Source organism: Salvelinus namaycush, unplaced genomic scaffold (assembly GCF_016432855.1).
Source record: "Salvelinus namaycush isolate Seneca unplaced genomic scaffold, SaNama_1.0 Scaffold796, whole genome shotgun sequence".
Taxonomy (NCBI): Eukaryota; Metazoa; Chordata; class Actinopteri; order Salmoniformes; family Salmonidae; genus Salvelinus; species Salvelinus namaycush.
Genome location: NW_024061526.1, coordinates 76,511 through 86,983, shown reverse-complemented (window position 1 = coordinate 86,983; position 10,473 = coordinate 76,511).

Here is a 10,473-nt window from a genome sequence, read left to right as displayed (position 1 = left end):
AAGTATTTAAGAGAATGTACGTTACATTTGCAATATGATTCAACATCACATCATATTGCAAATGCACGTTAGATTTGCAATATGATTCAACACATCATATTGCAAATGTAACAGTGTGTGTTATGTTTGCAATATGATCCAACACATCATATTGCAAACGTAACAGTGTGTGTTATGTTTGCAATATGATTCAACACATCATATTGCAAATATAACAGTGTGTGTTTGCAATATGATTCAACAGTGTGTTATGTTTGCAATATGATGTGGTGTTTTTCACTGTTGAATCATATGCAAATGTAACGTGCATTCTTTAAATAAACCCTATGTGGGTTATGAATGTCTTATGAACCTGTCTTCAATGACAATCCATCAAGCCACTATGAGGTCTACCTGTGTTGATTCTAAGCTTCCTGGAGCAACCGGAAGTGATAAAATCACCCTAAAAGGGTTTTGCCATACCCAACCAGCAGTTTGTGATATATAGTGCATTCAACCCTGTGTAAATCAGTCAGTTCTTAACATATAGACTTAAAACTCAGGATTCTGTAAAAGCATACCCCGATCAGGATAGGTATTTACTTATAGCTTCCTGTGCCAACCGGAAGTGCCTTAAAATGGGGTCATAGGTGCTGTTTCAAAGGGTTAAAAAAGTCAGATCTTTCCAAAACTTTAAGTGTGTGATTAGGCAACCCTCATGAAGTGTAAATCAGTCATTTCTCTAAACAGATGTCAAAGAAAAGCTCACACACACACACACAAGTCCAAACTGTTCGTGCACCTGGTATTTTTTTGGGGTTACCAGGTGCCATGTTTCAAGATGGTTGAAATTGCGTTTAGGGGCATCCAGACCTCCATACCCGCTCTGGGAGCACTATTCTACGGCCAAAAATCAATGGGTGCTGGCCTGAGTGATTTATGGAGGTTTGGGGGGTGATACGTTTTTTCTAATTTATTCACATTTTTGACTTCGTATTAAATCAGATTGCAAATGCACAAAACATATTCCTTAAGTACAAGTAAACATTTATAAAACATTATGATAGTAAAATGTGACTAAAGTATTTTCATACAGTTCTTATATATGTGTAATTGACGTAAAAATCGAAAGAATTTCAAAAAACGGTCCAGAAAGCACTTTTTTAAATGGAATATACGTTTTTTCCACATTTTTAACATTTTTGACTTGTAACTTTTGACTTTTGACTTTTGACTTCCTATGAAATCACATTCCAAATGCATAAAACATATTCCTTAAGTACAAGTAAACATTTATAAAAAATGATGACAGTAAAATGTGACTAAAGTATTTTCATACAGTTCTTATACATGTGTAATTGACATAAAAATCGAAAGAATTTCAAAAAACGGTCCAGAAAGCACTTTTTTAAAGGGGGTGATACATTTTTTCCAAATATTTGACATTTTTGACTTTTGACTTCCTAAGAAATCACATTCCAAATGCACAAAACATATTCCTTAAGTCCAAATAATAATGTCCAAAAAATTATGTTAATAAAATTTGACAAAAGTATTTTCATACAGTTCTTACACATGTGTAATTGACATAAAAATCGAAAGAATTTCGAAAAACGGTCCAGAAAGCACTTTTTTAAAGGGGGTGATACGTTTTTTCCAAATTTTTGACATTTTTGACTTTTGACTTTTGACTTCCTAAGAAATCACATTCCAAATGCACAAAACATATTCCTTAAGTCCAAATAAAAATGTCCAAAAAATTATGTTAATAAAATTTGACAAAAGTATTTTCATACAGTTCTTACACATGTGTAATTGACATAAAAATCGAAAGAATTTCGAAAAACGGTCCAGAAAGCACTTTTTTAAGGGGGTGATAAGTTTTTGCCAAAACTTTCAAAATTTCAAAATTTCAAAATATGACTCTTGGGTCTTGACTTGCGTTACAGTAAGCCTATGAAAAATTAAGATGGAACACACTCGCCCACTATAGGATTTTTGGGGTGTTACACAGCTCATTTACAATATGGCATTTGTCATCAACTTTGGACGAAACAGCGCCGGATGTAATATGAAATCCCACACAATCCCATCGTGTATATGGTCCGCTCGGTGCCAATAAGTTGCCATGTTATTTTGTACAATTGAGGGGGGACTTCCCTTACATTATATAATAGAGACAGTAGATCTAGCTGGTCTGTCATAATATAATAGATACTGTAGATCTAGCTGGTCTGTCATAATATAATAGAGACAGTAGATCTAGCTGGTCTGTCATAATTTAATAGAGACAGTATATCTAGCTGGTCTGTCATAATATAATAGAGACAGTAGATCTAGCTGGCCTGTCATAATATAATAGATACTGTAGATCTATCTGGTCTGTCATAATATAATAGAGACATTAGATCTAGCTGGTCTGTCATAATGTAATAGATACATTAGATCTAGCTGGTCTGTCATAATATAATAGAGACAGTAGATCTAGCTGGTCTGTCATAATATAATAGATACTGTAGATCTTGCTGGTCTGTCATAATATAATAGAGACAGTAGATCTAGCTGGCCTGTCATAATATAATAGAGACAGTAGATCTAGCTGGTCTGTCGTTGTATAATAGAGACAGTAGATCTAGCTGGTCTGTCATAATATAATAGAGGCAGTAGATCTAGCTGGTCTGTCATTGTATAATAGAGACAGTGGATCTAGCTGGTCTGTCATAATATAATAGAGACAATATATCTAGCTGGTCTGTCATAATATAATAGAGACAGTAGATCTAGCTGGTCTGTCATAATATAATAGATAATGTAGATCTAGCTGGTCTGTCATAATATAATAGAGGCAGTAGATCTAGCTGGTCGGTCATTATATAATAGAGACAGTAGATCTAGCTGGTCTGTCATAATATAATAGATACTGTAGATCTAGCTTGTCTGTCATAATATAATAGAGACAGTATATCTAGCTGGTCTGTCATAATATAATAGAGACAGTAGATCTACCTGGTCTGTCATAATATAATAGAGACAGTAGATCTAGCTGGTCTGTCATAAAACAATAGAGACAGTAGATCTAGCTGGTTTGTCATAATATTATAGAGACAATAGATCTAGCTGGGCTGTCATTATATAATAGAGACAGTAGATCTAGCTGGTCTGTCATAATATAATAGAGACATTAGATCTAGCTGGTCTGTCATAATGTAATAGAGACATTAGATCTAGCTGGTCTGTCATAATATAATAAAGACAGTAGATCTAGCTGGCCTGTCATAATATAATAGATACTGTAGATCTAGCTGGTCTGTCATAATAAAATAGATACTGTAGATCTAGCTGGTCTGTCATAATATAATAGAGACATTAGATCTAGCTGGTCTGTCATAATGTAATAGAGACATTAGATCTAGCTGGTCTGTCATAATATAATAGAGACAATATATCTAGCTGGTCTGTCGTAATATAATAGAGACAGTAGATCTCGCTGGTCTGTCATAATATAATAGAGATGGTATATCTAGCTGGTCTGTCATAAAATAATAGAGACAGTATATCTAGCTGGTCTGTCATAATATAATAGAGACAGTAGATCTCGCTGGTCTGTCATAATATAATAGATACTGTACATCTAGCTGGTCTGTCATAATATAATAGAGACAATATATCTAGCTGGTCTGTCATAATATAATAGAGACAGTAGATTTAGCTGGTCTGTCATAATATAATAGAGACAGTAGATCTAGCTGGTCTGTCATAATATAATAGAGACAGTAGATCTAGCTGGTCTGTCATAATATAATAAAGACATTCGATCTAGCTGGTCTGTCACAATATAATAGAGACAGTAGATCTAGCTGGTCTGTCATAATATAATAGATACTGTAGATCTAGCTGGTCTGTCATAATATAATATAGACAGTAGATCTAGCTTATCTGTCATGATATAATAGAGACAGTAGATCTAGCTGGTCTTTCATAATATAATAGAGACAGTAGATCTAGCTGGTCTGTCATAATATAATAGATACTGTAGATCTAACTGGTCTGTCATAATATAATAGAGACAGTAGATCTAGCTGGTCTGTCATAATATAATATAGACATTAGATCTAGCTGGACTGTCATAATATAATAGAGACATTAGATCTAGCTGGTCTGTCATAATATAATAGAGACAGTAGATGTAGCTGGTCTGTCATAATATAATAGAGGCAGTAGATCTAGCTGGTCTGTCATTATATAATAGACACAGTAGATCTAGCTGGTCTGTCATAATATAATAGAGACATTAGATCTAGCTGGTCTGTCATAATATAATAGAGAAAGTATATCTAGCTGGTCTGTCATAATATAATAGAGACAGTAGATCTAGCTGGTCTGTCATAATATAATAGCGACAGTATATCTAGCTGGTCTGTCATAAAATAATAGAGACAGTATATCTAGCTGGTCTGTCATAATATAATAGAGACAGTAGATCTCGCTGGTCTGTCATAATATAATAGAGACAATATATCTAGCTGGTCTGTCATAATATAATAGACACAGTGGATATAGCTGGTCTGTCATAATATAATAGACACAGTGGATATAGCTGGTCTGTCATAATATAATAGAGACAGTAGATCTAGCTGGTCTGTCATAATATAATAGAGACAGTAGATCTAGCTGGTCTGTCATAATATAATAGAGACAGTAGATCTAGCTGGTCTGTCATAATATAATAGATACTGTAGGTCTAGCTGGGCTGTCATAATATAATAGAGACAGGAGATCAAGCTGGTCTGTCATAATAAAATAGAGACAGTATATCTAGCTGGTCTGTCATAATGTAATAGAGACAATATATCTAGCTGGTCTGTCATAAAATAATAGATATTGTAGATCTAGCTGGTCTGTCATAATATAATAGAGGCAGTAGATCTAGCTGGTCTGTCATTATATAATAGAGACAGTAGATATAGCTGGTCTGTCATAATATAATAGAGACATTAGATCTAGCTGGTCTGTCATAATGTAATAGAGACATTAGATCTAGCTGGTCTGTCATAATATAATAGAGACAGTAGATCTAGCTGGCCTGTCATAATATAATAGAGACAGTAGATCTAGCTGGTCTGTCGTTGTATAATAGAGACAGTAGATCTAGCTGGTCTGTCATAATATAATAGATACTGTAGATCTAGCTGGTCTGTCATAATATAATAGAGGCAGTATATCTAGCTGGTCTGTCATTATATAATAGAGACAGTAGATCTAGCTGGTCTGTCATAATATAATAGAGACAGTAGATCTCGCTGGTCTGTCATAATATAATAGATACTGTACATCTAGCTGGTCTGTCATAATATAATAGAGACAATATATCTAGCTGGTCTGTCATAATATAATAGAGACAGTAGATTTAGCTGGTCTGTCATAATATAATAGAGACAGTAGATCTAGCTGGTCTGTCATAATATAATAGAGACAGTAGATCTAGCTGGTCTGTCATAATATAATAGAGACAGTAGATCTAGCTGGTCTGTCAATATATAATAGATACTGTAGGTCTAGCTGGTCTGTAATAATATAATAGAGACAGTAGATCAAGCTGGTCTGTCATAATATAATAGAGACAGTAGATCTAGCTGGTCTGTCATAATATAATAGAGACATTCGATCTAGCTGGTCTGTCATGATAAAATAGAGACAGTAGATCTAGCTGGTCTTTCATAATATAATAGAGGCAGTAGATTTAGCTGGTCTGTCATAATATAATAGATACTGTAGATCTAGCTGGTCTTGCATAATATAATAGAGACAGTAGATCTAGGTGGTCTGTCATAATATAATAGAGACAGTAGATCTAGCTGGTATGTCATAATGTAATAGAGACAGTAGATCTAGCTGGTCTGTCATAATTTAATAGAGACAGTATATCTAGCTGGTCTGTCATAATATAATAGAGACAGTAGATCTAGCTGGCCTGTCATAATATAATAGATACTGTAGATCTATCTGGTCTGTCATAATATAATAGAGACATTAGATCTAGCTGGTCTGTCATAATGTAATAGATACATTAGATCTAGCTGGTCTGTCATAATATAATAGAGACAGTAGATCTAGCTGGTCTGTCATAATATAATAGATACTGTAGATCTTGCTGGTCTGTCATAATATAATAGAGACAGTAGATCTAGCTGGTCTGTCATAATATAATAGATACTGTAGATCTAGCTGGTCTGTCATAATATAATAGAGACAGTAGATCTAGCTGGTCTGTCATTGTATAATAGAGACAGTAGATCTAGCTGGTCTGTCATAATATAATAGAGGCAGTAGATCTAGCTGGTCTGTCATTGTATAATAGAGACAGTGGATCTAGCTGGTCTGTCATAATATAATAGAGACAATATATCTAGCTGGTCTGTCATAATATAATAGAGACAGTAGATCTAGCTGGTCTGTCATAATATAATAGATACTGTAGATCTAGCTGGTCTGTCATAATATAATAGAGGCAGTATATCTAGCTGGTCTGTCATTATATAATAGAGACAGTAGATCTAGCTGGTCTGTCATAATATAATAGATACTGTAGATCTAGCTGGTCTGTCATAATATAATAGAGACAGTAGATCTAGCTGGTCTGTCATAATATAATAGAGACAGTAGATCTAGCTGGTCTGTCATAATATAATAGAGACAGTAGATCTAGCTGGCCTGTCATAATATAATAGATACTGTAGATCTATCTGGTCTGTCATAATATAATAGAGACATTAGATCTAGCTGGTCTGTCATAATGTAATAGATACATTAGATCTAGCTGGTCTGTCATAATATAATAGAGACAGTAGATCTAGCTGGTCTGTCATAATATAATAGATACTGTAGATCTTGCTGGTCTGTCATAATATAATAGAGACAGTAGATCTAGCTGGTCTGTCGTTGTATAATAGAGACAGTAGATCTAGCTGGTCTGTCATAATATAATATAGGCAGTAGATCTAGCTGGTCTGTCATTGTATAATAGAGACAGTGGATCTAGCTGGTCTGTCATAATATAATAGAGACAATATATCTAGCTGGTCTGTCATAATATAATAGAGACAGTAGATCTAGCTGGTCTGTCATAATATAATAGATACTGTAGATCTAGCTGGTCTGTCATAATATAATAGAGGCAGTATATCTAGCTGGTCTGTCATAATATAATAGAGACAGTAGATCTAGCTGGTCTGTCATAATATAATAGATACTGTAGATCTAGCTGGTCTGTCATAATATAATAGAGACAGTAGATCTAGCTGGTCTGTCATAATATAATAGAGACAGTAGATCTAGCTGGTCTGTCATAATATAATAGAGACAGTAGATCTAGCTGGTCTGTCATGATATAATAGAGACAGTAGATCTAGCTGGTCTGTCATAATATAATAGAGACAGTAGATCTAGCTGGTTCTGTCATAATATAATAGAGACAGTAGATCTAGCTGGTCTGTCATAATATAATAGAGACAGTAGATCTAGCTGGTCTGTCATAATATAATAGAGACAGTAGATCTAGCTGGTCTGTCATAATATAATAGAGACAGTAGATCTAGCTGGTCTGTCATAATATAATAGATACAGTAGATCTAGCTGGTCTGTCATAATATAATAGAGACAGTAGATCTAGCTGGTCTGTCATAATATAATAGAGACAGTAGATCTAGCTGGTCTGTCATAATATAATAGAGACAGTAGATCTAGCTGGTCTGTCATAATATAATAGAGACATGTAGATCTAGCTGGTCTGTCATAATATAATAGAGACAGTAGATCTAGCTGGTCTGTCATAATATAATAGAGACAGTAGATCTAGCTGGTCTGTCATAATATAATAGAGATGTAGATCTAGCTGGTCTGTCATAATATAATAGAGACAGTAGATCTAGCTGGTCTGTCATAATATAATAGAGACAGTAGATCTAGCTGGTCTGTCATAATATAATAGATACTGTAGATCTAGCTGGTCTGTCATAATATAATAGAGACAATATATCTAGCTGGTCTGTCATAATATAATAGAGACAGTAGATCTAGCTGGTCTGTCATAATATAATAGAGACAGTAGATCTAGCTGGTCTGTCATAATATAATAGAGACAGTAGATCTAGCTGGTCTGTCATAATATAATAGAGACAGTAGATCTAGCTGGTCTGTCATAATATATAGATACTGTAGATCTAGCTGGTCTGTCATAATATAATAGAGACAGTAGATCTAGCTGGTCTGTCATAATATATAGAGACAGTAGATCTAGCTGGTCTGTCATAATATAATAGAGACAGTAGATCTAGCTGGTCTGTCATAATATAATAGAGACAGTAGATCTAGCTGGTCTGTCATAATATAATAGAGGCAGTAGATCTAGCTGGTCTGTCATAATATAATAGAGACAGTAGATCTAGCTGGTCTGTCATAATATAATAGATACTGTAGATCTAGCTGGTCTGTCATAATATAATAGAGACTGTAGATCTAGCTGGTCTGTCATAATATAATAGAGACAGTAGATCTAGCTGGTCTGTCATAATATAATAGAGACAGTAGATCTAGCTGGTCTGTCATAATATTAATAGAGACAGTAGATCTAGCTGGTCTGTCATAATATAATAGAGACAGTAGATCTAGCTGGTCTGTCATAATATAATAGAGACATGTAGATCTAGCTGGTCTGTCATAATATAATAGAGACAGTAGATCTAGCTGGTCTGTCATAATATAATAGAGACAGTAGATCTAGCTGGTCTGTCATAATATATAGAGACATGTAGATCTAGCTGGTCTGTCATAATATAATAGAGACAGTAGATCTAGCTGGTCTGTCATAATATATAGAGACAGTAGATCTAGCTGTCTGTCATAATATAATAGAGACAGTAGATCTAGCTGGTCTGTCATAATATAATAGAGACATAGATCTAGCTGGTCTGTCATAATGTAATAGAGACATTAGATCTAGCTGGTCTGTCCATAATATAATAGAGGACCGTAGATCTAGCTGGTCTGTCATAATATAATAGATACATGTAGATCTTAGCTGGTCTGGTTCCATAATATAATAGATACTGTAGATTCTTAGTGGTTGTCTGTCGATAATATAATAGAGACAGTAGATCTAGATGGTCTGTCCATTAATATAATAGAGGCCAGTAGATATCTAGCTTGGTCTGTCATTAATAATAGGAGCACAGTAGTATCTAGCTCGGTCTGTCATTAATATATAGAGACAATATGAATCTAGCTGTCTCTGTCAATCTAAGCTAAGAGACAGTATATCTAGCTGGTCTGTCATTAATATAATAGATACATGTAGATCTAGCTGGTCTGTCATAATATACATAGATGACTGTATATTCTAGCTGGTCTGTCATCATATAATAGAGGACATATATCTAGCTGCGTCTGTCATTAATATAATAGATACATGTAGATCTAGCTGGTGTCTGTCATAACTATATAGATACATGTATATCTAAGCTGGTTTCTGTCATAATATAATAGAGACAGTTTAGATCTTAGCTGGTCTGTCATAATATAATAGAGACAGTAGATCTAGCTGGTCTGTCATAATATAATAGAGACAGTAGATCTAGCTGGTCTGTCATAAATATATAGAGACAGTAGATCTACTGGTATGTCATAATATAATAGAGACAAGTAGATCTAGCTGGGCTGTCAAATTTAGTAGAGCCAGTAGATCTAGCTGGTCGTCATAATATAATAGAGACATTAGATCTAGCTGGTTTGTCATAATATAATAGAGACATTAGATCTAGCTGGTCTGTCATAATATAATAGAGACATTAGATCTAGCTGGCCTGTCATAATATATATGATACTGTAGATCTAGCTGGTCTGTCATAATATAATAGATACTGTAGATCTAGCTGGTCTGTCATAATATAATAGAGACAGTAGATCTAGCTGGTCTGTCATAATATATAGAGACATTAGATCTAGATGGTCTGTCATAATATAATAGAGACAATATATCTAGCTGGTCTGTCGATAATATAATAGAGACAGTAGATCTCGTGGTCTGTCATAATATAATAGAGATGTATATCTAGCTGGTCTGTCATAATATAGAGACAGTATATCTAGCTGTCTGTCATAATATAATAGAGACAGTAGATCTCGCTGGTCTGTCATAATATAATAGTACTGTACATCTAGCTGGTCTGTCATAATATAATAGAGACAATATATCTAGCTGGTCTGTCATAATATAATAGAGACAGTAGATTTAGCTGGTCTGTCATAATATAATAGAGACAGTAGATCTAGCTGGTCTGTCATAATATAATAGAGACAGTAGATCTAGCTGGTCTGTCATAATATAATAGAGACAGTAGATCTAGCTGGTCTGTCAATATATAATAGATACTGTAGGTCTAGCTGGTCTGTGATAATATAATAAGACAGTAGATCAGCTGGTCTGTCATAATATAATAG